We start from the raw sequence: 5,633 nt of genomic DNA, 5'->3' as shown, positions 1-5,633 counted from the left end.
GGTACCTACTGCTTAACTGCGTACCGTGAGGTGTTCAGGTACATAATGCTTACATGCGTACCGTGAGGTGCTCAGGTACATAATGTTGATGAAGCCAGTAGACGTGTACCCTTAGGTGGTCAGGTACCTACTGCTTAGGTGCATACCCTGAGGTGTTCAGGTACATACTGTTGCTAAGGCCGGCTCAGCAGTCCCCACTATGAGTTTGATGACGTACCCAGTGGTACTGCCGGCCGGCAGGTTAACTATTTAACCGCTAGTTTGGCAGGGGGCCGCAACTGTTGTTGATGAGTCCTTGATTCTGTTCAAGGGATGCCTGTCATTCAAGCAATATATACCGAGCAAACATAATTGCTTTGGTATAAAACTTTTTGTTATGTGTGACTGTGAGAGTGGTCTTGTGTTGGATGTAATTGTATACACAGGGAAAAACACACTCGATGATGACAACAGGATGTTGGGCATTTCCGGTGATGTTGTTCGCAGGATGATGGAACCATACCTTGGCAAGGGCCATACATTGTACACAGACAACTGGTATACAAGCCCTATGCTTGCTGATTTCCTACGTGTGAACAATACGTGAACAATATGTGTAACAGTGAGAAGGAATAGGAAACATATGCCAAGGTTCACTGGAGGCAGTGTTGAAGGTGAAGTGCAAGCGTTTCATGCTAATGACATCATGGCACTGACGTGGCATGACAAACGAGACGTGACATTGCTATCAACCATCCACAGAAACGAGATGGTACAAACAGACAGACTGAGCAAGTTCAACAACGAACCTATTGTGAAGCCACTTGCTGTCGTGGACTATACGAACAACATGCGACTAGTTGACAAGTGTGACATGATGATAGGGTTTGTTGACTGTGTGCGTAGGAGTCACAAGTGGTATATAAAACTGTTTTTTCACCTTGTAGACAATGCAGTGCTCAATGCATTCAATATGTACGAAGTAAAGACTGGAAAACGACAACGTTTTGCAGATTTCTCTCTGAATTTCATCAAACAGATAGCAAGAAAGTATGGTACCACACCTGTACCTTCCCCTCAACAGTGACCTGTCACACCACAACCTGTCCCCCAACCACAGCCAGTGGGGGAAGTGCCAGACCGAATCACTCCTAACTGTCACTATCTGGTACCAATACCACCTACCCAAAAGAATAAGAATGCCCAGAAAAAGTGTATTGTGTGCTACCACCAAAAAATGACCCCAACAGCGGAAGGACACACGATTCATGTGTCACCAGTGTGGGGTGGCACTCTGTATGAATCCATGCTTCATGGAGTATCATACAATTGTGGAGTTCTAGAAACGTAAGTGGGACATGTAAATAATTGTATATAGTTGTAGATAATAATGTGTGATTCAGCCAGGTGTGCAAAATCACCTGTCAGTGTGTACATAAGAACATAAGAACATAAGAATGTAGGAACACTGCAGAAGGCCTACTGGCCCATACGAGGCAGGTCCTTATCAAAACGACATCTACCTAAAGCCACCCAAGAAATAACTCCCGTACCCCATGACACCAATCAAACCCAGCCCCTCCCACTCATATATTTGTCCAGTCTCTTCTTAAAGCTACCCAAGGTCCTAGCCTCTATCTTCTTCTTCTGATGACCAGAGCTTTGGTAAGATGGGTAAGGAAGAAGGATGGGTAAGGATGGAAATATTGGAAAAGGGTGGGAGGGGGGGGAGAGGTAGGATATAAAAGGTAAGTGGCCCAACCACTTTGGTGCAAATTAAAAAGTGTATGTGATTTAATAAGATATTCTTTAAGAGGTATAATACTAACCCATCAGAGTCACATAGATATAATAGGTATATAACTACATGACTCTGAATTGGTAGTAATTATACAAGTTGCAATTGCATTTTTTTTTTTTTTTTTTTTTTTTTTTCGCAGTTGCACAACAGATATTTATACGACAGGAAAGGCAATGATTTTCTGGCCAGTTTATAAGTTCGTGACAATAGCTTCTTAATGGTGGTGTCCAACAATAGTCAATAGCATAATTTTACATTAGAAAGTTATTTAAGATGTCTCCCTAATTGGGGGCGATGATTTTCTCAGTATACATAGAAGGGTTCTGGTGGTATCCAATCTTCTTCGTCAGGTAAGTTACTCAAAATCATGGGTCGAGGGTAATCATCTTTATGAATAAAACGACGAACCCTCTGTGGGAGAGTCATTCTTTGAGTCCTGTGAGGCGGAGTATTGATGGTGTAATCGGTGGTATTTATCACTTGTATAGGATGTTCTCTATCTGGCATGTATAGTTCTTGCATTGTATAAAGTTGTTTCTTTTTTAGAGTGTCAATGCGTACATTTACCTAGCCTCTATCACCCCACTGGGAAGACTGTTCCACGCATCTACAACTCTGTTAGAAAACCAGTACTTACCTATGTCCTTTCTAAATCTAAGTTTATCCAACTTAAATCCATTATTCCTGGTTCTTACCTGGTTCGACACCCTCAGTACTTTATTAATGTCTCCCTTGTTTATGCCCGTCATCCACTTATACACTTCAATGAAACCTGGCTAAAGCCTGATACTACAGATGTCTATACCATTCCTGGTTACACAGCCATACACAACTGTAGGCCAGACCAACAAGGGGGTGGCACAGCCATATACTACTCAGACCAACTAGAATGTATCACTAATACTTGCACAAGAGATGAACATGGGGAATATATAATAGCCAAATTCAAATCCAAATACCTACGAAAACCTCTCACATTGATAAACATCTACAGAGTTCCACAGTCAAACATTAGCCAATTTAGTCAAAACCTAGGAAGTATGATAACTGATGCACGCATGAACAAAGATCACTTACTACTCTCAGGTGACTTCAATATAAATCTCCTGCAAGACCAGGACCCACACGTTACTGAATTCACAAACACAATGAGTAACTGTATGTTGCTACCAACAGTAACAAAACCTACAAGAGTTACAGAGACTAGTGTTTCCCTACTTGACCACATCTGGACCAACACCATATCCCCTTTAAAATCAGGCATAATTACAGATAATACCACAGACCACTACCCTACTTTCCTCATAACAACTCTTGGTAAATTACCCCAAGACACTACTAAAGTCACCTTCAGACTTCACAATGAGGCAGCCATTAATAACTTCACAACAGCATTAGCAAACATTGATTGGCACACTGAGCTAGAAATCAATACAGATATTGACGAATGTATTAATAATTTTCTAAAAAAGACTCAATACCTCTATAACAAGCACTGCCCTAAAAAAACTAAGCAGATGACAGCTAAGAGACTGAACAGTCCCTGGCTAACACCCAGCATTCTCAAATCCATAAATACAAAACACCAATATGAAAAACAGTACAGAATGGGTCACATAACCAGAGACCAAACAAAACGTTACTCGTCAATCCTAACCAGCCTGATAAGAAGGGCAAAAAAATTGTATTATGAGAACAGATTATCCAACTTACGAGGTGATATAAAAAAGACCTGGAAAACCCTATCAGAAATTCTGGGAACAAAAAAGATATCACGAAATAGCGAAATAAAATTAGCAAAATCAGATGAACCCCAACTCCCACCAACAGAAACAGCAAACAGACTCAATGATTTCTTCTCCACTATAGGACAAAACCTTGCCAATAAAATCCCAAGCTCAGATACCCCACCAAATGACTACCTCACCGGCAACTACCCGAACACACTGTTCCTAGCTCCGACTAACCCATACGAAGTCTCCCTTATTATCAACGCACTAAAAAACAAGGCAGGAGATTTAAATACCTTACCACCCTTTATATACAAAAAAGTGTCACAAGTGCTATCACCAATCATTGCAACACTCTTTAACAAATCCATTGAATCCTCCACCTTCCCTACAGTACTCAAAATAGCAAGGGTCACCCCGATCCACAAAGGAGGAGACCAAACAGAGTTGAATAACTATAGGCCAATATCCAACTTACACCCTCTCTCAAAAATCTTCGAAAAATTAATTCATAAACGAATCTACTCCTACCTTATCTCCCAAAACATACTCAACCCCTGCCAATTTGGATTCAGGCCTAATAAAAATACTAATGATGCTATTATACACATGCTAGAACATATATACACTGCAATAGAGAAAAAAGAAGTCCCACTGGGGATCTTCATTGACTTACGTAAAGCTTTTGATACAGTTGACCATGACTTGCTCCACGTAAAATTATCACACTATGGTATAAGAGGGCACTCCCTCAACTACCTCAAGTCATACCTCAGCAACAGAAGCCAATATGTGTACGCAAATGGGGCAAACTCTTCTGCACAACCAATTACAGTTGGTGTCCCACAGGGAAGTGTCCTTGGCCCTCTTCTCTTTCTCCTATACATAAATGACCTACCAAATGCTTCTCAATTACTCAAACCCACACTATTTGCTGATGACACAACATACGTCTTCTCCCACCCGAGCCCAGTCACGCTAGCCAATACTGTAAATACCGAATTACAGAAAATATCTACCTGGATGAGTACTAACAAACTTACACTAAACATTGACAAAACCTACTTCATTCAGTTTGGTAACAGAGCTACAGATGTCCCTCTTAACATAATGATAAACGGATCACCTATCACAAAACTAACAGAGGGAAAATTCTTAGGAATCCACCTTGATAATAGACTCAAATTTCATACACATATACAACAAATTTCTAAGAAAATTTCCAAGACTGTAGGCATACTATCGAAGATACGGTACTATGCTCCACAGTCAGCCCTCCTGGCCCTATATCACTCTCTTATTTACCCCTATCTCACCTATGGAATTTGTGCATGGGGCTCAACAACAAGTAACCATCTCAGACCACTAATTACCCAACAAAAGGCTGCAGTTAGAATGATAACAAATTCTCACTACAGGCAGCACACTCCACCAATATTCAATACACTCAACCTACTCACCATACAAAACATCCATACTTATTACTGCACCTATTACATACATAGAACACTCAACTCTGATATTAACCCTCCCCTCAAACATCTCCTTGCCAACCTCAACAGAACACATGACCATAACACAAGGCACAGATCACTCTTTGATATTCCTCGTGTCCATCTCACGCTATGCAAAAACTCAATGCACATAAAAGGCCCTAAAATCTGGAATTCATTACCTGTAAATATAAAAGAAACACTACCTGTTTATAAATTCAAGTCTCTTCTCAAAGATCACTTACTCACCCAAAACCAAATAAATACTGAATAACTGAACCTTATAAATTGTATATCTTAAATGTTTCTCACAATTATATCACATAAATGTTAAACCTAAAACCCAATCTAACTTTATTATTTTTTAAATTCACTACCTAACAGAATACTCCATTCTACTGAATTTACAACAATGCATGCAACCATATGACCTGTCTTTGTAATACTCACTTGTGCTTTATAGTAATCAGTTTACATTAATGTTTTTCACTGATTTCATCATTGCTTAGTTAATCTTAAGTTAATTTTAAGCCAGCCCGTAATGCTATGCATAGTATAAGTGGCTTTGGCATGCTGCTCTTATCTGTATTTTTTTTTTTTTGTACCTCTGTAAGTGTGCTCAAATTATAA

The sequence above is a fragment of the Cherax quadricarinatus genome, unplaced genomic scaffold, assembly GCF_038502225.1.
Source record: "Cherax quadricarinatus isolate ZL_2023a unplaced genomic scaffold, ASM3850222v1 Contig4378, whole genome shotgun sequence".
In the NCBI taxonomy this organism is placed as follows: Eukaryota; Metazoa; Arthropoda; class Malacostraca; order Decapoda; family Parastacidae; genus Cherax; species Cherax quadricarinatus.
Note: the sequence above shows the minus strand (reverse complement) of the source record.